Source organism: Dama dama, chromosome X (genome assembly GCF_033118175.1).
Source record: "Dama dama isolate Ldn47 chromosome X, ASM3311817v1, whole genome shotgun sequence".
NCBI classification, from domain to species: Eukaryota; Metazoa; Chordata; class Mammalia; order Artiodactyla; family Cervidae; genus Dama; species Dama dama.
In genome coordinates, this window is record NC_083714.1 from 136,934,024 (window position 1) to 136,958,374 (window position 24,351).

A 24,351-nucleotide genomic window follows, 5' to 3' on the forward strand; every position below is an offset into this window, starting at 1 on the left:
CTGTATATTGTCACCCTGCTTATTTACCTTATATGCAGAGTACATCATGAGAAACCCTGGGCTGGATGAAGCACAAGCTGGAATCAAGATTGCTGGGAGAAATATCAATAACCTCAGATATGCAGATGACACCACCCTCATGCAGAAAGTGAAGAAGAACTAAAGAGCCTCTTGATGAAAGTGAAAGGGGAAAATGAAAAAGTTGGCCTAAAGTGCAACATTCAGAAAACAAAGATCATGGCATCCAGGGATCGGGTGGAGAGGGAGGTGGGAGGGGGAATCGGGATGGGGAATACATGTAAATCCATGGCTATTCATGTCAATGTATGGCAAAAACCACTACAATATTGTAAAGTAATCAGCATTCAACTACTAAAAATAAATGGAAAAAAAAATAAAAACTAAAAAAAAATAAAGTAAAAAAAAATTATAGTCTATAGTTCCCTGGCAGATATAGTCAACAAGAATTAGCTGTTTAGGTTTGTATTTTGGGATATGCCCCCTCAAAGAAGCCAGACTTTCCCAGCTAGAATTGCTGTAGGAAGGGGGACCCCATCCAGGGCCCGACACTGGGCCCTTGTCTAACACTCAGAAATGAATTGCCCGAGGAGACACATGTGCTGATAAAGCAAGAGATTTTATTGGGAAAGGGCACCCGGGTGGAGAGCAGGAGGCTGAGGGAACCCAGGAGAACTGCTCTGCCGAGTGGCTCGCAGTCTCGGTTTTACGGTGATGGGATTAGTTTCCGGGTGGTCTTTGGCCAATCATTCTAGTTCAGAGTCTCTCCTGGTGGCACACGCATCGCTCAGCCAAGATGGATGCTAGCGAGAGAGATTCTGGGAAGTGGATGGACACGCGGTGTCTCCTTTCGACCTTTCCCGAACTCTTCCGGTTGGTGGTGGCTTATTAGTTTCGTATTCCTTACCAGGATCTCCTGTCATAAAACAACTCATGCAAATGGTTACTATGGTGCCTGGCCAGGGTGGGCGGTTTCAATCAGTGTGCTTCCCCTAACAGAATCACTTGGGTTGTATTCGATGAAACCACTGACACCATTATCAAGAGACTTCCACTTGTGGGTCTACAATTGCTGATTACTCAGAGGTGGTGTCTGGCAACTTTTGAGGCAATCCTGTTGAAAGGAAAAATTTTAAGACTATAGAGTTTGCTGTAGGGAAACAAATGTTAAATGTTTTTAAGTAGTTAAAAATCCTAGATATAAGCAGCTCAGAATATGACAGTAGTTGGCTCTTAGGATATGCACTCAAATTCTTATTGACGAATGTTGAATAAACATAAAAAAGGAAAGGTTTCAGAGAAAGTTAAAAACCTGGGGCTTCCGTGGTGGCTCAGTGGTAAAGAATCCACCTGCCAATGCAGGAGACGGGTTCGATCCCTGATCCGGGAAGACCCCACATGCTGCAGACCAGCTAAGCCCCTGTGCCACAACTACTGAGCCCATGTCTAGAGCCCATGCTCTGCAACAAGAGGAGCCACCACAATGAGAAGCCTGCGTACTGCAAGCAGAGAGTAGCCCCCGCTCATCGCACCTAAAGAAAGCCTGTGCAGGGCACTCTCCGACATAAATCACAGCAAGATCCTCTATGATCCACCTCCCAGAGTAATGGAAATAAAAACAAAGGTGAACAGATGGGAACTGGCTGAACTTGAAAGCTTGTTGCGCAATGAAGGAAACTAAGCAAGTGAGAGGACAGCCCTCAGAATGGGAGGAAATAATAGCAAACAAAACAGCTGACAATCTCCAAAATATACAAGCGGTTCATGCAGCTCAATACCAGAAAAATGAATAACCCAATCAAACAGTGGGCAGAAGACCTAAGCAGACATTTCTCCAAGGGAAGACCTACAGATGGCTAATAAACACATGAAAAGATGCTCAACATCGCTCATTATTAGAGAAATGCAAATCAGAACCACCATGAGCTATGATCTCACACCAGTCAGAATGGCCACCATCAAAAAGTCTACTAACAATGAATGCTGGAGAGGGTGTGAAGAAGTGGGAACCCACTGTTGGAGGGAATGCAAACTGATACAACCACTATGGAGAACAGTATGGCGATTCCTTAGAAAACTAGGAATAAAACTAGCATACAACCCAGGAATCCCACTACTGGGCATATGCCCTGAGAAAACCAGAATTGAAAAAGACACGTGTACCCCAATGTTCACTGCAGCACTGTTTACAATAGCTAGGACATGGAAGCAACCTACATGTCCATGGGCAGAGGAATGGATAAGGAAGCTGTGGTACATCTACACAATGGAATATTACTCATTTATAAAAAGAAGCATTTGAGTCAGTTCTAACCAGGTGGATGAACTCAGAGCCTATTGTACACAGTGAAGTAAGAAAGAAAGACAAATACCATGTATTAGTGTATATATATGGACTCTAGAAAGATGGCACCTACGGTCGGATGTGCAGGGCAGCAAAGGAGCACACACGCTAAGTAGCTTCAGTCGTGTCTGACTCTGTGTGACCCTAGGGACTGTAGCTTACCAGGCTCCTCTGTCCATGGGATTCTCCAGGCAAGAATACTGGAGTGGATTGCCATTCCCTCCTCCAGGGGAGCTTCCCGACCCAGGGATCATAGCTGTATCTCTCATGTCTCCTACCTTGGCAGGCAGATTCTTTACCACTAGCACCACCTGGATCTTACCCACAGGGCAGCAGACGAGACACAGGAGTAAAGAACAGACTTTTGGACTCAGTGGGAGGAGAGGGTGGAATGATTTAAGAGAACAGCTTTGAGACAGATGCATTACCATATGTAAAATAGATAGCCAGTGGGAGTTTGAAGTATGAAGAAGGGCATCCAAAGCAGGTGCTCTGGGACAACCTAGAGGGATGGGGTGGGGAGGGAGCGGGGTTCAGGACGGGGGACACAGGTATACCTATTACCCATTCATGCTGATTATGGCAGAAACCATCACAATATTGTAAAGTAATTATCCTCCAATTAAATAAATTTTTAAAAACCTGGGCAGCAACAAAGACCCAGTGCAGTCATAAATAAATAAATAAATAAAATCTTAAAAAATTCAAAACCTAAAATGAAAATAGAAACGTTAGTTGTTGCTATTAGTTTTACATGACAGTCTCAATGCTTAATTGTATGTTACCCTGTGAAAATAAAAGGATAAAATAAGATCTTATACACAGGGTATAAGTAGATTAACCAATTGCACCACTGGAGCTCCTATATGCAGCACAATAATACAGTTAGGCTACAGTTTTATGGATCCATCAGTGGGTGAAATGTTCTGCTTTTGTAAATTACACAGGTAACTGAAGTGTTATTCTTCTTCTTCTTCTTCTTTTTTTTTTTCTTTTCTTTTTCTGGCTGTACTGTGGGGCTTACAGGATCTCACTTCCCTGACCAGCAATTGAACTTGGGGCCACAGCAGGGCAAGCCCAGAATCGTAACCACTAGGTCATCAGGGAATTCCCTGAAGTATTATTCTTTTAAAGGGCAAAATAATTTTAACCTGTTTGATGGGAAATTTTTCAGTATTTATCATATGCTTGGGGGTCAGCCGACAAGTTATACTGTGCATAAAAATACATGAGCTTCACAAAAGGGAGCTTCATAAAAGGAAACAGAATTAAGCGGTTGGATATGCAGGGACTCAGGCCCCCCCACCAGACCTGCTGGCTCGGGGTCTTGTGTGGTACCAAGACCCCCGGGGATTAGAATGGACCTCACGAGCTGAGAGAAGGAACTGGCAACCCACTCCAGTATTCTTGCCTGGGAAGTCCCCTGGACAGAGGAGGCTGCTGGGCTACAGTCCGTGGGGTGGCAGAGTTGGACATGACTGAGTGAGCACGCAGGAGTTGACGGCGCTGCACCAATGCACTGATGCGCTCAGGGCAACAGAACTTTCTGGTGCTTTTTACTCTTCCTGTAGCATCCTCAGCTGACACTGGCTTTCCAGTTGTAAGTGCCTCTAGTTGTCACCCGTTGCCCACTCCCCTTTCCACAGGCCCAAATTAAGAGGATCCAAGTTCCCAGGGGGACAATGAATAATCCTGCTAAATCAGATATTTCTCACAGGACATTCCAGAGAGTGTGCTCTACCAAGCACAGAGGCAAGGCTTTCTGGGAAGCACGTTACATGTTCACGAGCTTTGCCAGATGTTCTCGGGCGGCATCTAAGGCCTGATGTGCCCACCCTGAAGGCTGTGAAGGCTGGATGGATGATGATGTGTTTATGCACATAAACCTAAATAACAAAAATCATTTAAACGGTAAAGAGAGCATCGAACCATACTAAGTCTTTAAAGCCTATTTTAGGTGCATGGAGTCAATATTACACAAGAATGAGCAATATCCATCTATTTTGCAATTACAGCAGTTGATGGCAAGTAAGTCAAGCCCTCAGCTGACCTTGCCAGTCTCAGGAGGCTGGGCGCTGCTACCGTGCGCGCGTCCCAGTGGCAGAACCTCCTATAAGCAGAAGTGCTAACTTACACAAAGTGACAAGACTCAATGTGTCATATCCAAAAATTTAAAAAGCTTTTCGTTTAGGAGATAAAGCAGGTATTTGTACTCATTGTGCTTTCAGATGCCCCATTATAACCAAGATGGTTTTGCACAATCAAAATAATGTTACAGTGCTAGAAGCTTCAATAGCACATCTACTAAACTCGAATGATACAGAGATTAGCATGGCCCCTGCACAGGGATGACACACAAATTCGAAGAAGTGTTCCATATTTTTTACAATTTTGAGCATTAAAAAATTATTATCATTTTATTATGAATAGGATTCACAGAATATTTTTAAAGTTTACCGAAAGAAAACTTAAGATTACATCCAACTTGCAATTTTTTATTTGCCTTCTTGACTGCTTTAGGTATTAAAAAATAGGACGCTGCATGTGCTTCTATACTGTGAATTATTTGGTAGGTTGCTCTTTCTGGTAGATTTTCCTACCATTTCAAAGTAAAGATACACCTCTTTCAACCCTGAAGTCAGGTGGATACAATTGTAACAAATTATTTTTGAGTTTTAAAAAATATGTGGTAGAAATTTTGATATAGTTAATATAATCAATTATTTTCATTGGAAGAAGACAGACTATTTTAATGAATGATTAGTTCATGAAAGCATCCAACTATGTTGGTAAGAAGAAAATAAAATTACAAAATGCATGTTACAGTTCCCCCAAAGATGCTTGGAAAACTAGGAAGTCATGGCAAATGACATATATATTCATGAAGCTTTAATTTCATGCACTTATGCATTTCTCACAAATCACTTTAGTTATGTTATCTTCACACTGAGGGATTTGTTTAGATAAAGCCATTTATGATTTCAGTGGTTAAACTACAATATTTTATAGCATTTATTCAGTGCATCCTGATTTATTTAAGGTTTAAATGTTACCGTTTCTCCTGGAAACTAAAAATTCTCGTCTGATACAGAGGACCTGTCAGCTCCTGTTGTTAGAATTGAAACGGCCCTGAGATAGTCTTAAGTTTTAAGAACACATTTTACTTTCACTGTAGACTTCTCAAAGTCAGTAAGCTATCCTTGATTATAACAGATCACCGTAACCCAGTCACCATCTTTTTTTTTTTGGTGTGTGTGGGGAGCTTCACTCAGCTTGTAGAATCTTAGTTTCCCCAGCAGGGATTGAACCCGCTCTCTTGGCAATGAAAGCACGGAAGCCCAACCACCAGAGAATTCCCTCCACACGGTCCTTTACTCTAAATCTGCTGTAGGATTTTCCCCTCCTCCAGTCGTGATGATATATATTGACCCACCTTGTTCTTTTCTGATAACCATGATGAGCAATGACTATACTTTTTGCAGGCTAAGGCTAAAACTCAGCAAGAACAACCAGCCCCTCCAAGAATTAAGCCTGTTCTCAATAACACTTTGCCGGAGGAGGAGGCTAATATAGTCCGTCCGCGTGTGCTCAGTCATATCCCGCGCCTAGCGACCCCATATAGACATTGGATCAATTCATAATAATGGAGGGTTTTGGTGACTACGGCTCAAGTATCCACCTTATAATCACAATAATAATCATTAAGACCATAATATTCTCCGCCATTACTGCACTCCAGCAATGCAAAAATCCAGATACAGCAAAATGACCACATCCCTGGACAGTTTTCACTCTGTCATGGCGACTTCCCGCAGAGTATAAATGTGCTGTGAGGACTGAGCTAAATCTACTATGCCTCTGCCATATGAGTGTGCACGACAATACTATGTTAACGCTGCTGTGTGCTTCCTTACTCAGATTAACAGAAGACATGCTTATGAAATTAAAGCATGAAAATAGACACCATTCAGAATCTAGACAACACACAAAAGTAACTGCATAACAAGAACACGGGATGGATTACGGTCTAAATAGTACCATGCTTTTATAAACAGGCTAAACCAGTGAGCTGCTTAGCCGAGAACAGTGGCTCTGCACTCCAGAACCACTTAAAACCTTTAAAATAGCTGATGTCCAATCTCCACACACAGAAAAGTTTAATTGGCTCAGGGTGGAGTCCTGGGCATAGGATTTTTAGAAACTCCCCGACTCCTTTGGTGGACCGCCACCATTGTGAAGCACTGGGCCCTGAACAAAGAGGCCCCAGGGAAAGTCAGATTGCTCTGGGCAAGATATTCTAGTAGGGGGCGCTCAGCAGATTCCAGGTTTCTTATCGACCATCCGTGTCCCAAGTGTTAACCGATTTTCAGAGAAGCCTTTATTGCATACATACTACTCTAATTGTTTCCAAAGTTTTTAAAAATTTTCTAAAAGTAACGGGAATTCACCGACGGTCCAGTGGTTAGGACTCCACTGCAGGGGCAGAGGCTCAATCTCTGAATGGGGAACTAATATCTCCCAAACCCTACAGTGTGATCAAATAATAATAATTATAATGATAATAAAGTCTACCGTATCTTCAAATTTCAGGTTGAATATGGCAGATTAAATATATCCATTATCTCTACTGTGTCCACAAAACCCCACTAAATGACAGTAAAGGAATAAAAAGAAAAGACATGTTCTTCTTGACAAAACAGGAGAGCAGGTAACAGCAGCCAAGTGGGGACAAGGACATTTTAATGCTTCAGAACCCTGGAAAGCTCAGGAATTCTAAGCTATCTCTGAAGGTTGAGGACAAATTGATATCAGAGTGTGCATCTAGCCTGTCTGATACAGTTGAAAACAAAACGAAGAAAGAGCAGTATAAGCATATTATGAGTTATAGAAACAAATAGATGAAACTGCTAAGGATTTAAAATGGTTGCTTCTGGGAAGGGGGAACTGGGATGGGAAAAAGAAATCCTGGGTTTTGCTCTTCTGAGAGCCTTGTGTCATTAGGCCTTTAAAATGAAATTCTGAAAGCAATTATCCTTCAGTTAAAAATAAATGTTAAGAAATAAAAAAAAAGCAAGCGAAAATATTAAGTACATAGACAACTTACATTAAAAAAAAAAAGATGCTTTTCAAACGCTTTTGGGAGTAAAGGTATGTAAATACTGTAGACAAGAATGTTAAATTGTAAAATCTTTCCAGGTCACAGGTAGGCAATATGGATAAAAAATTTCAATGTGTGAAACATTTAGTCCAGCATTTTCACTCTTGGAATTTCTCTTGAGGAAGTAATTGGACAACCGCTGCCTTGAGTATAAAATAGAAAAATTGGAAACTACCTACACACCCTACAACAGAATTTTGATTTGAACAAGTGATGGCTCCTCTATACAGTGAAATTATATGCAAATACATTAAATGATGGATTGCACACGTCCCAGATGGTCAAAAATTCTAAAAGCCTGAAAACAACAAGAGTTGCTGGGCATGGGAAACAGAGAAATGTTGATACAGTGCCGTTGAGTGTGTACTGGTACACTGTCTTTGGAGAAAAAGCAAAAATTGGCATTACATAAATGAAAAGTTAAATATACACTTTGATCAGCAATTCTCATAAGGAGTCTAAAATGACTCCCATGAACTATACAATGCATGAATTCTCCAGGCCAGAATACTGGAGTGGCTAGCTGTTCTCCTCTCCAGGGGATCTTCGTGACCCAGGAATCGAACCCAGCTCTCCTGCATGGAAGGTGGATTCTTTACCAGCTGAGCTACCAGGGAAGCCTGAGATCTTCTATGGATTTTTACAAATATTGCATCCTGGGGTGGGAAGGGAGAGAACAAAACGAAGAAACCTACCTACATATGTTTATGAACTACCTCCATAACTTAATGAACCAAAAAACCGAACCTATGTGAATAATGCAACTATGAAAGTTGACTACCACTAACTCTAGTAGTAATAACTGTGGATTGTGGGGGGCGGGGGGGGGGAGATGATGGCTCACATGGTAAACAATTTGCCTGCAATGCAGGAGGCCCGGGTTCAATCTCTGGGTAGGGAAGAATCTCTGGAGAAGGGAATGGAAGCTCACTCTAGTATTCTGGCCTGGAGAATTCCACAGACGGAGGAGCCTGGCAGGTTACAGTCCATAGAGTGGCTGACAGTCCCACAGGACTGAGTGACTGACACGACAGAATACAAAGCAGAGCCCAAAAAACAGTTACACCTGCGACAGAAACGTGGGATCACCCAAAAAGAGTTCTCCTTTTCCCAAGGTGGCGCTCTCTGAAATTCGCTCAGTCGTGTCCAACCAGAACCTGTCTGGCTCCTCTGTCCATGGGATTCTCTAGGCAAGAATACTGAAGTGGGTAACTATTCCCTTCCCCAGGAACTGAGCCTGGGTCTACTGCTACAATTTAGGGCAGGCTCTCTAAGCCATCAGGGTAACTCTAATCAGCAAAATAAACACAACAAAACAACCTGTTTGCCAATATCCGAGGCCTGGGTTCCCTCCGTGGGTAGCGAAAATTCCGGCTGGTTAACTTGCTTGGGTAGCGAGAAATCTGTCTGGTTTATTTGCTCAGCAGTGTCGTATCGGCCATCCTGTCTTTGCTAGAATAACCGCATTGCGGTTTCATGGATATTGGGCTTCCCTTGTGTCTCAGCTAGAAAAGAATTCGCCTACAATGCGGGAAGAGCTGGGTTCGATCCCTGGGTTTGGATGATCCCCACAAAAGGAGAAACCTCGCCTCACGGCTCCAGCATTCTGGGCTGAAAAATTCCATGGACTGCACAGTACATGGGGTCACAAAAAGTCGGACACGATTAACCGATTTTCACTTCCAACTCACCAAAAACCAAACCCGCAAACTGAAATGGCAAACACTGCAAGCTTCCAAAAATTTGAAAAATTACCTGAAACCAGTTATTTTCCAAGTTCTACTTTTTTTTTTTTATTTTTAATTGAACTTGAAGATGTTTACTGCGTTCTATTTTTGGTGGAAAGAAAAGGTCACATACGTTATTTAGCACAGCCTTGTGAAATACACAAAGCGTAACTGGGGATGAGCATTTTCTCCTCCTAGTCCGTTTCTGAGGACTGAATCCTGAACTGCTCCGCTGGAGGAAGCCTTCCTGCAGTGGGTGGGCACCAAGTCTAACGTTCATTAATTTTCTCCTTTCAGTATAGGCAGCAACTCCTCATTTCCTTTCAGTTCCTTGACAATGTCCAGTCCTCCGACAAGCTCCCCCTTCACATATAGCTGAGGGTACGTTGGCCAATTGGAGTAATCTTTTAATCCTTGCCGAACTTCTTCATCCTCCAATATATCAAATGTCTCATATTCAATCCCAGTACTATTTAGTATTTCCAAAATCTGCCTGCTGAAGTCACACTTAGCTTCCTGTTTGTTTCCTTTCATAAAGAGCATCACAGAAGCTTTATTTGTCAGTACTTTGAGCCTTTCCTCTAACTTGGGGGCTTTGGGGCAAATCGTATCTAGTTCTTTAGATGCTTCTAGCTCCTTAATTATATCAAGTCCTCCTATGAGCTCTCCAGAAACATAGAGCTGGGGATAGGTGGGCCAATTGGAATAGGTTTGAGGCCCTGACGAACTTCTTCATCTGAGAAGATGTCAAAACTGCTAAACTGAATATTATGTTTGTTAAGAATTTCCACCATCTGCTTGCTGAAACCGCAGCGCGGCTCCTGAGGAGTTCCCTTCATGAACAGCATGCAGGGGGCAGCGTGAGTTAACTTCTTCAGGCGCAGGCTGAGGTCTTCCTTCGGGTGCTCACCCCCACGTGGTGAGAAAGAGCCGCTAGACGCATGTCGCTGAACTTTTTTGGTCAACTCTGAGGCATGGGTACCATCTAATCGGTCGATTTTCTGAGAGTTCTTGAAAAACAGAAAGGTGGGAACAGAACTAATTTCATATTTTTCAGATACTTCAGGAACAGCTTCTGTTTCCCACTTCACAAACGAGACTTGTGGGGGCTTTTTGGCGAGTTCTGCCATCACATCGTTCATTTGAGCACACTGCGAAGCCTATGGTGCCCAGAAACGGACCACAAAAAGGAACTTGGCTCTGAGGCGCAGCAGCTCCTCACACTGCCTGGCTGAGCCGACTTCCACCACGACCGCTGCTGCCTCAGACACCCCCGCCGCCATGCGGCTCCAAGTTCTACTTTTTGACACTGAAATATTGGTCTTGTTTAAGTCTCACAAGACCTCCAAAAATTACTGGGAACGATTTTTTTCTTGGTTCTACTTGACTTAGTTTGCGAGACACTAAGGTCAAGTAGAAGCAAGAAACGGACAATGATAACGCATTGGCTCGGGGCACGGAATGCCTAGGGGAAGCACACTCCTATCACTGATGATGAGAAAAAAACAAACGGTAACTCCCGGTGAATAGGTTGTAGCAGATCCTTTCACCTTAGTGGACGAAGGCTTATTCTTCAAGATACTATGTTTAAAAGAAAACTACGATAAATTCAAAGAATACATTGATCATATTGTGCGCAGTGCATGCTGGTTATGCAAATGAACGCTGAGTCCCCGCCCCCGAGATTCACGCCATTCCCCACACCGGCTCCCGTGAAGCCAGCTTCCTGTCCCTTGTTCCCAGGCCCCTAACACCATGTTTTCTCCTCCTCGACACTCTGGGTCTGATTTCTTTTGAATGAAGTTTTTCTTAACGGCTTAAGATAATGATATATGGGTGCTGCAATTGAACCAGAGAAGGTTCGCTATATAACATCGAATGAAATAGAATGCCAAACCCACTCAGTCATGCTCAGACTATTTGCGACCCCATGGAATGTAGCCCTCTAGGCACTTCTGTCCATGGAATGTTCCAGGCAATAATACTGCAGTGGGTATCCATTCTCATCTTCAGGAGAGGCTTCCCCAGGATCAAATCTGAGACTCTCGCTTTGTAAGCTGACTCTTTACTGTGACTCTAATGAATATTAAAAAAAAAAAGAAAAACAAAAAATGTGACTGCCAAAATAGGAGGGCCCAGTTCCACCCCAAGGTCGTGAAAATTGTCCACTTCATTTGCTCAGTTCTGTCCAACCGGCTTTCCTAACCGTCGCTAATTTCCGTGGCATGCACAGACTCATGTCCACCGAGTCAGTGATGCTAGCTAATCCTTTTACCCAATGTAGTCCCTTTCTCCTCCTGTCTTTGATCTTTCCCGGAAATAGAAAAATCTCCTGGAAAACCCATTCACGATTATGAGACCCTTACTGACCAAAGGCCAATCAATCTTACTGACCAATCAACCTGACCTGACCCTTCTGTATGCAGGTCAAGAAGCAACAGTTAGAACTGCACATTGAAAACCAGGCTGGTTCCAAATCAGGAAAGGAGAACATCAAGGCTGCATATTGTCACTCTGCTTATTTAACTTATATGCAGAGTATATCATGTGAAATGCCATGCTGGATGAAACACAGGCTGCAATCAAGATTACCGGGAGAAACATCAATCACCTCAGATATGCAGATAACACCACCCTTATGGCAGAAAGCAAAGAACTGAAGAGCCTCTTGATGAAAGTGAAAGAGGAGAGTGGGAAAAAATGGCTTTTAAATACTCAACATTTGGCTACCTACTTTGGCCACCTGATGCGAAGAACTTACTTCCTGGAATAAACCCTGATGCTGGGAAGGACTAAACGTGGCAGGATAAAGGAGAGGACGAAAATGAGATGATTGGATAGCACCATTGATTCGAAAGGCATGAGTATGAGAAAACTCTGAGAATGGGTGATAGACAGGGAAAGCTGAAGTGCTGCATGCAGTCTACGGGGTTACAAAATAGGGGACACGACTGAGAGTCAACTAAGCAGGCCAAAGCCTAGCCTCATGATTTCACGAGATAAACACACAGAAAGCTGTTAAGTATGGGAACCCCAGAAAACACCCTGCCTCAAAACTTTTACTCCACAAGGTCTGTTTTTGCATACCACAATGCTGGTCTTGTTTCTCTCACAAGACCTCCAAAAATTAGGTGGGACACGCCGATTTTCCTGTTCTGACCCTACCTAACCAAGTTTCATTTGTAAGACAAAGACTCAGTTTGAAAACAGGCAAGAGTGACCCTAGCCATAGTAGACGGAGCCCGTGCACACACGGATGAGGGAAACCTCACTCCTAACACAGTGAGGGCAAGGCATGTCAAGCACAAGTCCGGGTAAAGAGTTTGCAACAGATCTTTTCAGGTAAGTGGATGAAGGCTCATTCTTTGAAATACTATGTATAAAAGAAACCTACAATAAATTGAAATAGTAAATTGAAACTGTGTGGAGCGCAGTGTGTTCTGGTTATGCAAATGAATGCTGAGTACCCACCCCAGAGATTCTCGCCTCTCCCAGCACCAGCTCCCGGGAAGCCAGCTTCCAGTCCCTTGTTCCCAGGCCCCTGACTCCATACTTTCTCCTCCTCGACACTGTGAGTCCGATTTCTTTTGAATAAGGATTTTCTTGACGGCTTAACGTAATAATGTATGGGCGCTGCTTTTGACATAGAGAAGGTTCACTGTAATGTCGAATGAAATAGATTGCTGAACCAACTCAGTCTGGATAGGTTCGGAGTGCCAATCCTACCCAGACTATTTGAGGAACCCTCCAGGCTCCTCAGTCCATGGAATTCTCAAGGCAAGAATACTGCAGTGGGTAGCCATTCCCTTCTCCAGGAGCAGCTTTCCCAGGATCGAACCTGGGTCTCCCTCATTGTCAGCAGACTCTTTACTGTCTCAGCCATCAGGGTATCTGTAATCAGTAAAAAAAAAAAAAAAAAAAAAGTGTATGCCAATATAGGAGGACCCGGTTCCATCCCTGGGGCATGAAAATTGTGCAGTTCATTTGCTGAGTCGTATTTGATCAGCCCTCCTATCTGTCACTAACACCGGTGCTTGATCAAACTCATGTCCATTCAGTTGGTGATGCCATCTAATTGCTTTTATCAATGTTGTCCCTTTCTCCCCCTGGTTCCAATGTTTTCTGGCACCAAAACATCTCTTGAAAAACCCCATTCAGTGTTATGGGACTCTGACCAAAGATTCCCATACAAGATGGCAGAGTAGAAGGACGTACCCTCATCTTCTCCTCGGAGAACTCCAAAATTACAACTTGGTGCTGAACAGCCAAGGAGAATGTTAGATCCCACCAAGAAACAATAACCCAAGTCCAAGGGCAAAGGGGAAGCCCCAGCAAGATAGTAGGAGGGGTGAAATTTCATTTCAAATCAAATGCCATACCTGCCCGTGACCCTTGGAGGGTTCAAACAAAACCTTGTATACACCAGGGCTCAGAGACCCCACAGAGACTGAGCCAGAACTGTATTTGAGTGTCTCCTGTGGAGGGACTGGGGGTCAGCAGTGGCCTGCCACAGGGGCAGGGGCTCTGGGTGCAGGAGGCCTGGACACGCAGCCTGTGGCATAAGCCCTCTTGGACAAGGTCGCCATTAACCCCAGCCATAGAGCCCCCGAGCAGACGAACCACAAACTGCAGAACAATCATAGCAAAGAAATTCTCACACTGTTAAGAAAGTTCTAGGACCCACAACAGATTTACCAACCTGGAGATCTGGCAAGGGAACTGAGAACCCCCAAGGAATCTGACTGTGGAGGCCAGTGGGATTGGATTACAGAACTTACACAGGACTGGGGAAACAGGCTCTTGGAGGGCACAAACAAAACCTGGTGTGCCCCAGGACTCGGGAGAAAGGAGCAGGGACCCCCCCCCACCACAGGGGACTGACCCAGACTTGCCCGTGAGTGTCCAGGAGTCCCTGGCAGAGGCGTGGGTCGGCAGTGTACTGCTGCAGGGTCGGGGGCACTGAGTGCAGCAGTGCCTGCCTGGGACCTTTGGAAGGAGGTGGCCATTATCTTCATTACCTCCACCTTAGTTTGGTCTGGGGTCAAACAACAGGGAGGGAAGACAGCCCCGCCCACCAACAGAAAATTGGATTGAACATTTACTGAGCATGGTCCCGCCCATCAGAACAAGACCCAGTTTCCCCACAGTCAGTCTCTCCCAGCAGGCAGCTTCCATAAGCCTCTTATCTTTATCTGTCAGAGGGCAGACAGAGTGAAAACCAGTGTCACAGAAAACCTGTCAAACTGATCACATGGCCCACAGCCTTGTCTAACTCAGTGAAACTATAAGCCATCCTGTGTTCAGTTCAGTCCAGTCGCTGAGTCGTGTCCAACCCTTTGCGACCACATGGACGATAGCACGCCAGGGTCCCAGTTCATCAACAACTCCTGGAATTTGCTCAGAGTCATGTACATCAAAGCGGTGATGCCATCAGACCATCTCATTCTCTGCTGTCCCCTTCTCCTCAAGCCTTCAATCTTTCCCAGCATCAAGGTGTTCTCCACTGAGTCAGTTCTTCGCATCAGGTGGTCAAAGTATGTAGCCAAATGTTGAGTTTTAGCCAACTTTTGAACTCTCCTCTTTCACTTTCATCAAGATGCTCCTCAGTTCTTCGCTTTCTGCCATAATGGTGGTGTCAACTGCATATCTGAGGTGACTGATGTTTCTCCCCGGATTCTTGATTGCAGCCTGTGCTTCATCCAGCATGGCATTTTGCATGATGTACTCTGCATATAAGTTAAATAAGCAGAGTGACAATATGCAGCCCTGAGGTTCTCCTTTCCCACTTTGGACCAGTCTGTTGTTCCAATTCGGTTCTAACCATTCCTTCTTGACCTGCATACAGATTTCTCAGGGGGCAGGTCAGGTTGATCGGTCAGTAAGATTGATTGGTCTTTGATCAGTAAGGTTCTCATAGTCGTGATGGGTTTTCCAGGAGATTTTTCTGGTTCCGGGAAAGTGAAGACAGGAGGATTAAGGGACGACATTGGGTAAAACAATTAGATAGCATCACCGACTCAGTGGACATGAGTTTGAGCATGCCCCGGCAGTTAGTGAGGGATAGGAAAGCTGGTCCCACAGAACTGAGCAAATGCACTGCACAATTTTCAGGACCCTGGGATGGAACTGGGTCCTCTTATTTTGGCAGTCACCTTTTTTTTTTTTTTAATTAAACAGTGATTAGAGGCACCCTGACAATAATGAGTCTGAAAAAAAAATAATAATAAAGAGTCTGTTTTCCAAGCAGGAGACCCAGATTTGCTCCTGGGAAGCATCTCCTGGAGAAGGGAATGGCTACCCAGTGCAGTATTCTTGCCTGGAGAATTCCATGGACAGAGGAGCCTGGAGGGCTACAGTCCAAGGTGTTGCAAATAGTCTGAGCACAAATGAGTGGGTTCGGCAATCTATTTCATTTGACATTATAGTGATCCTTCTCTGTGTCAAATACAGTACCCATATATCATTATCTGAAGCCATCAAGAAAAGCCTTATTCAAAAGAAATCAGACCCAGATTGTTGAGGAGGAGAAAACATGGAGACCGGGGCTTGGGAACAAGTGACTGGAAGCTGGCTTCACTGGAGCTGGGACGGGAAAGGCCTGAATCTCGGGGGCGGGGACTCAGCATTCATTTTCATAACCAGAATGCATTGCGTGCAATGTAGTTTTTATTTATTATTTCAATTTGTCAAATTTTTTAAAGCAGTATTTCAAAGAATGAGGCTTCATGCCCTTCTGCGAAAACATCTGCTGCAAACTCTTGACCCGGCCTTACCCTTGAAGCTCCGCAGCCTCACTGTGTTAGGCATGAGCGTTCCCTCATCACAGCATCCCCTGTATCTTCACAGGCTCTGTGGGGTTGTTTTACTCTTGTCCTTGCTTCTACCTGAGCTGAGTCTTTGGTCTCGTTCGTACTGAGGATTTGGCTAGGTACGCCCAAGTAAGGATAAGACGAGCTTCCGATAAGTTTTGGAGTCCTTGTTAGATTGAACAAGGCCAATATTGTTGTGTGGAAGAATAAAATTTGAAAAATTGCAGGCTTTGGTCAGTTTTTCTACGCCTCCAGCTGTTAAGAGATTTATGTGTATTTATCATGGGAAATCGTGTTCTTGATGTTTAGTCAGTAAGATTTTCATAATCCTGAATGGCTTTTCCCTGAGGTTGCTTTTGTTTTTTGATTCTGGGAAAGACTGAAGACAGGAGGAGAAAGAGACAACATTGACTCATTACAGAGCACCCACCTTCTCGGTGGACATGTGTTTGAACAAGCCCCAAGAGAGCTGTTCGGAGACGATTGAGCAAAAGAACTGGACAATTTTTAAGACCCAGGGAGAGAACCAGCTCCTCCTATATTGGTAGACAGCTTTTTCTCATTTTAAATTACTGATTAGAGTCACCCTGGTGGCTTAGACAGTGAAGAGTCCGCCTACAATATGGGAGACCGAGGTGCACTCCTGGGGAAGAATCTCCTGGAGAAGGGAATGGCTACCCACTGTATTATTCTTGCCTGGAGAATTCCATGGACACAGGAGCCTGGATGGCTACAGTCCAAGGGGTCGCAAATAGTTTGGCAGGACTGTGCACTCAGGGCACTCTGTTTCATTTGACATTATAGTGAAGCTTCTCTGTGTCAAATGCAGCACTCCTATATCATTTTCTTAGCCATCAAGAAAATCCTTTATTCGAAAGAAATCAGACGCAGAGCGTGGAGGCGCAGACGTGGAGAAGACATGGAGTCAGGGGCCTGGGAACAAGGGACTGGTTTCGCCAGAGCTGGGGCGGGAAAGGCGCAAATCTCGGGGGCGGGGACTCAGCATTAATTTGCATAACCAGAATGCACTGCGCGCGATATAGTTTCAATTCACTATTTCAATTTATTGTAGATTGCTTTTAACCATAGTATTTTGAAGAATGAGCCTTCATCCACCACCGTGAAATGATCTGCTGGAAATCTTGACCCGGATTTGAGCTTGACGTGCCTCACCCTCACTGTGTTATGTGTGAGTTTTCCCCTCATCCCTATGAGCATAGGCTCTGTTGTTTAGAATTAGGGTCATTCTCCCCCGTGCGCACAGTGGAGTCCTTTGTTTCATACTTAGGATTCGGATAATTAGGCTCGGAGAATTATAAGAGGGGTCTGCATAATTTTTGGAGGTCTTGTTAGATAAACAAGACCAACAATGTTGTATGCAAAAACAGACCTTGAGAAGTGAAATTTCTGAAGCTGGGTATTTTTGGGGGGTTCTTATTAATAGGTTTCTGTGTTTATCATGTGAAGCTGGGAGATTAGGTTTTGGTGTTCTCACTTAACTCTGTCGTGTCTGTCTATGTTGTAACCCCGTGAACTGCGGCACTCGCCGGTTTACCTGTCTATCACCAATTCTAAGAGCTTCCTCTTACTCATGTCCTTTGAATCAGTGGTGCTATCTAACCCTCTCATTTTCTGTCGTCTCCTTCCTTTTCCCACCTTGAGTCCTTCCCACCATCAGAGTCTATTCTATTAAGTCAGTTGTTTACAGCAGGTGGGCCAAAGTATTGGAGTTTCAGGGACAACGTCAGTTCTTCCAATGAATATTCAGCACTGATTTCTTCTAGGATAGACAGGTTGGATCTCCTTGCAGTCCAAGGGACTCTGAAGAGTCTTCTTTGAGACCACAGTCCAAAAGCAACAGTGCTTCGGCTTTCAGTTTTCCCTACAGTCCAACTCTCGCATCTGTACATAACTGCTGGAAAAACGATAGCTTTGACTGGACGGACCTTTGTCGGCAAAGTATTATCTCTGCTTTTTAATATGCTGTCTTGGTTGGTCATAGCTTTACTTCCAAGTAGAAAGCGTCTTTTCATTTCATGGCTGAAGTCACTGTCCTCTGTGATTTTGGAGCACAAGAAAGTAAAACCTGTCATTGTCTCCGCATCTATTTGCCATGAAGTGATGGGGCCGGAGGCCATGATCTTCGTTTTCTGAATTTTGAGTTTTAAGCCAAATTTTACTCTTGTCTTTGACATTCATCAAGAGGCTCTTTAGTTCTTTTCCGCTTTCTGCCCTAAGGGTGGTGTTATCTGCATTTCGGAGGTTATTGATATTTCTCCGGGCAATGTTGATTTCAGCTTGTGCTTATCTAGCATGGCATTTCCCATGATGTACTCTGCGTATAAGTTAAATAAGCAGGGTGACAATATGCAGCCTTGATGTTCTCCTTTCCTGATTTGGAACCAGCCTGGTTTTCAATGTCCAGTTCGAACTTGCTTTCTTGACCTGCATACAGATTTCTCAGGGGGCAGGTCAGGTTGATTGGTCAGTAAGATTGATTGGTGTATGGTCAGTAAGGTTCTCATAATTGTGAATGGGTTTTCCAGGAGATTTTTCCACCTTCCATGCAGGAGACGTGGGTTCGATTCCTGGATCGTGAAGATCCCCTGGATCAGCTATCCAATCCAGTATTCTGGCCTGGAGAGTTCCATGCACTGTGTAGTTCATAGGAGTCATTTTAGACTCCCTGTGAAAATTGCTGATCAAAGTGTATATTTAACTTTTCATTTATGTAATGCCAATTTTCGCTTTTTCTCCAAAGACGGTATACCAGTGCACACTCAAAAGCAGTATATAGACATTTCGTGGTTTCATATGCCCAGCAACTCTTGTTGTTTTCAGGCTTTTAGAATTTTTGATCATCGGGGATGTGTGCAATCCATCATTTAAAGAATTTGCATATAATTTCACTGTATGGAGGAGCCATCACTAGTTCAAATCAAAATTCTGGTGATGGGCATGTAGATAGCTTCCAATTTTCTGTTTTATAATCAAAGCAGTGGTTGTCCAGTTACTTCCTCAGAACAAATTCCAAGAGTGGAAATGCTGGACTAAATGTTCCACACTTTGAAATTTTTGATCCATATTGGCCACCTGTGACCTGGAAAGGTTTTACAATTTTACATTCTGATCTACAGTATTTGCATACCTTTACTCCCAAACGTGTTTCAAAACCAGCTTTTAAAAAAAAAAAAAATGTAAGTTTTCTATGTACTTAATATTTTTGTTTGTTTTTTTCATTTTTTTATTTTTATTTTTTATCTGATATTTTCCTGTGAAAGATTCTTTTCCATTTATTTTCATTAGTTGGAGGCTAATTATTTTACAATATTGTAGTGGTTTTTGTCCATACATTGACATGAATCAGCCATGGATTTACATGTATTCCCCATCCTGATCCCCCCTCCCACCTCCCTCTCCAACCCATCCCTCTGGGACTTCCCAGTGCACCAAGCCTGAGCACTTGTCTCATGCATCCAGCCTGGGCTGGTGATCTGTTTCACCCTTGATAATATACATGTTTCGATGCTGTTCTCTCAAAACATCCCACCCTCGCCTTCTCCCACAGAGTCCCAAAGTCTGTTCTGTACGTCTGTGTCTCTTTTTCTATTTTGCACATAGGGTTATCGTTACCGTCTTTCTAAATTCCATATATATGTGTTAGTATACTGTATTGGTCTTTATCTTTCTGGCTTACTTCACTCTGTATAATGGGCTCCAGTTTCATCCATCTCATTAGAACTGATTCAAATGAATTCTTTTTAATGGCTGAGTAATATTCCAAGGTGTATATGTACCACAGCTTCCTTATCCATTCGTCTGCTGATGGGCATCTAGGTTGCTTCCATGTCCTGGCTATTATAAACAGTGCTGCGATGAACATTGGGGTGCACGTGTCTCTTTCAGATCTGGTTTCCTCAGTGTGTATGCCCATTTTTTTTAATTTATTTTTTAATTGAAGGATAATTGCTTTCAGAATTTTCATTTTAAAGGCCTAATGACACAAGGCTCTCAGAAGAACAAAACCCAGAATTGCTTTTTCACTTCCCAGTTCCCACTTCCCAGAAGCAACCATTTTAAATCCTTAGCAGTTTCATCTATTTGGTTCTATAACTGATAGTATGCTTATATTGCGCTTTCTTCGTTTTGTTTTAAACTGTAGCAGACAGTCTAGATGCGCACTCTGATATCCATTTGTCCTCAACCTTCAGAGATAGCTTAGAATTCCTGAGCTTTCCAGGGTTCTGAAGCATTAAAATGTCCTTGTCCCCACTTGGCTGCTGTTACCTGCTCTCCTGTTTTGTCAATAAGAACATATCTCTTCATTTTATTCCTTTACTGTCATTTAGTGGGGTTTTGTGGACAGAGTAGCAGTAAATGGATATATTTAATCTGCCATATTCAACCTGTAATCCGAAGATATTGTAGATTTTATTATCATTATAATTATTATTATTATTTGGCTGGGCTATAGCATTTGGGAGACCTTAGTTCCCCATTCAGGGATTGAGCCTCTGCCCCTGCAGTGGAGTCCCAACCACTGGACCGTCAGGGAATTCCCGTTACTTTTAGAAAATTTTTAAAAACTTTGAAAACAATTAGAGTAGTATCTATGCTAGATAGGCCTGTCTGAAAATCGGTTAACACTTGGGACATGGATCAGTTCAGTTCAGTTCAGTTCGGTTGCTCAGTTGTGTCCGACTCTTTGAGACCCCATGAATCGCAGCACGCCAGGCCTCCCTGTCCATCACCAACGCCCGGAGTTTACTCAAACCCATCGAGTCGGTGATGCCATCCAGCCATCTCATTCTCTGTCGCCCCCTTCTCCTCCTGCCCCCAATCCCTCCCAGCATCAGGGTCTTTTCCAATGAGTCAAATCTTCCCATGAGGTGGCCAAAGTATTGGAGTTTCAGCTTCAGCATCAGTCCTTCCAATGAACACCCAGGACTGATCTCCTTTAGGATGGACTGGTTGGATCTCCTTGCAGTCCAAGGGACTCTCAAGAGTCTTCTCCAACACCCTAGTTCAAAATAGAGGCTAATAAACATGGAATCTGCTGAGTGGCCCCTACTAGAATATCTTGCCCAAAGCAGGCTGACTTGCCCTGGGGCCTCTTTGTTCAGGGCCCAGTGCTTCACAATGGTGGCAGTCCACCAAAGGAGTCGGGGAGTTTCTAAAAATCCTATGCCCGGGACTCCACCCTGAGTCAATTAAATTTTTCTGTCTGTGGGGATTGGGCATCAGCATTTTTAAAAGTCTTAAGTGGTTCTGGAAAGCAGAGTCACTGTTCTTGGCTAAGCAGCTCACTGGTTTAGCCCGTTTATAACAGCATGGCAATATTAGGACAGTAATCCATCCCGTGTTCTTGTTGTGCAGTTACTTTTGTGTGTTGTCTAGGTTCTGAATAGTGTCTATTTTCATGCTTCAATTTCATAAGCATGTCTTCTGTTAATCTGAGTAAGGAAGCACACAGCGGCATTAACATAGTGTTGTCATGCCACACTCATTTGGCAGAGGCATAGGATTTAGCTCAGTCCTCACAGCACATTTATACTCTGCGGGAAGTCGCCATGACAGAGTGAAAACCGTCCAGTGATGTGGTCATTTTGCTGTATCTGGATTTTTGCATTGCTGGAGTGCAGTAATGGCGGAGAATATTATGGTCTAATGACTATTATTGTGATTATAACGTGGATACTTGAGTCGTAGTCACCAAAACCCTCCATTATTATGAATTGATCCAATGTCTATATGGGGTCGCAAGGAGTGGGACACGACTGAGAACACACGGAAGCACGATATTAGCCTCCTCCTCCAGCAAAGTGTTATTGAGAACAGGCTTAATTCTTGGAGGGGCTGGTTATTCTTGCTGAGTTTTAGCCTTAGCCTGCAAAAAGTATAGTCATTGCTCATCATGGTTATCAGAAAAGAACAAGATGGGTCAATATATATCATCACGACTGGAGGAGGGGAAAATCCTACAGCAGATTTAGAGTAAAGGACCGTGTGGAGGGAATTCTCTGGTGGTTAGGATTCCATGCTTTCATTGCCGAGAGAGCGGGTTCAATCTCTGCTGGGGAAACTAAGAGCCGACAAGCTGAGTGAAGTGCCCCCCCCACCCCCGCCAACCGCCCAAAAAGACAGTGACTGGGTTACGGTGATCTGTTATAATGAAGGACAGGATACTGAATTTGAGAAGTCTACAGTGAAAGTAAAATGTGTCCTTAAAACTCAAGACTATCTCAGGGCCGTTTCAATTCTAACAACAGGAGCTGACAGGTCCTCCATATCAGAAGAGAACTTTTAGTTTTCAGGGAAAACAGTAACATTTAAACCTTAAAGAAATCAGGATGTACTCAATAAATGCTAATAATATTGTAGTTTAACAATTAAATCATAAATGACTTTATCTAAACAAATCCCTCGTTGAGAAGATGACAAAACTAAAGTGATATCTGAGAAATGCATAACTCCATGAAGTTAAAGCTTCATGAATATATATGTCATCTGCTTTGACTTCCTAGTCTTCCAAGCATCTTTGGGGGCACTGTAACATGCATTTTGCAATTTTATTTTCTCAGGACAAGCAACAGGGAGGGAAACAGCCCTGCCCATCAACAGAAAATTGGATTAAACATTTACTGAGCATGGCCCCGCCCATGAGAACAAGACCCAGTTTCCCCCACAGTCAGTCTCTCCCAACAGGAAGCTTCCATAAGCTTCTTATCCTTATCTGTCAGAGGGCAGACAGAATGAAAACCAGTGTCACAGAAAACTTGTCAAACTGATCACATGGACCACAGACTTGTCTAACTCGATGAAATGATGAGCCGTGCCGTGGTCAGCTTAGTTCAGTCCAGTCGCTGAGTCGTGTCCGACCCTTTGCGACCCCGTGGACTGTAGCACGCCAGGGTTCCTGTTCATGACCGACTCCTGGAACTTGCTCAGGGTCATGTACATCAAGGTGGCGATGCCATCCGACCATCTCATTCTCTGCTGTCCCCTCCTCAAGCTTTCAATCTTTCCCAGCATCAGGGTCTTCTCCACTGAGTCAGTTCTTCGCATCCGGTGGCCAAAGTATGTAGCCAAATGTTGAGTTTTAAGCCAACTTTTTCATTCTCCTCTTTCACTTTCATCAAGAGGTTCTTTAGTTCCTCTTCACTTTCTGCCTTAAGGGTAGTGTCATCTGTCAATAAAGAGTCCATTTATTAAGTGGGAGACCCAGATTCGCTCCTGGGAAGCATCTCCTGGAGAACAGAATGGCCACCCACTGCAGTATTCTTGTCTGGAGAATTCCATGGACAGAGAAGCCTGGATGGCTACAGTCCAAGGTGTCGCAAATAGTCTGAGCACGACTGAGTGACTTCGGCACTCATTTTCTTTCGATATTATAGTGATCCTCCTCTGTGTCAAATACAGCGTCCATATGTCACTATCTTAAGCCGTCAAGAAAAGCCTTATTCAAAAGAAATCAGACCCAGAGTGTCGAGGAGGAGAAAACATGGAGACAGGGGCTTGGGAACAAGAGACTGGAAGGGGAGCTAGGGAGCTCCCCTTCAAGGGAGCTGGGGCAGGAAAGGTGTGAATCTCCGGGGTGGGGACTCAGCGTTCATTTTCATAACCAAAATGCACTGCACGCAATGTAGTTTTTATCTATTATTTCAATTTATCAGTTTTTTAAACATAGTATTTCAAATAATGAGCCTTCACGCACTTTTGCGAAAACATCTGCTGCAAACTCTTGACCTGGACTTATCCTTGATGCTCCTCAGCCTCACTGTGTTAGGCGTGAGCGTTCCCTCATCAGGGCATCCCCTGTATGTTCACAGGCTCTATGGGGTGTTTTTACTCTTGTCCTTGCCTCTACCCGAGCTGAGTCTTTGGGCTCATACTGAGGATTCAGTTAGGTACGCCCAAGTAAGGATAAGACGAGCTTCTGATTATTTTTGGAGTCCTTGTTAGATTGAACAAGGCCAATATTGTTGTGTGGAATAGAATTTGAAAAATGCAGGGCTTTGGGCAGTTTTTCTACACCTCCAGCAGTTAAGAGATTTATGTGTATTTATCATGGGAAATCGTGTTCTTGATGTTTAGTCAGTATGATTTTCATAATCCTGAACGGCTTCTCCCTGAGATTGTTTTTGTTTTTTTGATTCCAGGAAAGACTGAAGACAGGAGGAGAAAGAGACAACATTGATTCATTATAGAGCACCCACCTTCTTGGTGGACATGTGTTTGAACAAGCCCCAAGAGAGCTGTTTGGAGACGACTGAGCAAAGGAACCGGACAATTTTT

The 24,351-nt window shown here is 43.7% G+C and overlaps 1 non-coding gene and 1 pseudogene across 1 annotated transcript; one reads left to right on the forward strand and one right to left on the reverse strand.

Moving 5' to 3' along the window:
- Nucleotides 1-4,639: 4,639 nt before the first annotated feature.
- Nucleotides 4,640-4,746, forward strand: LOC133053272 (U6 spliceosomal RNA). The gene has a single exon (XR_009692203.1). It is a non-coding gene; the product is annotated as a U6 spliceosomal RNA (small nuclear RNA).
- A 4,604-nt stretch (nt 4,747-9,350) lies between these two features.
- On the reverse strand, nt 9,351-10,530 carry LOC133051722 (glutaredoxin-3-like; annotated as a pseudogene).
- Between the last annotated feature and the right edge of the window lie 13,821 nt (nt 10,531-24,351).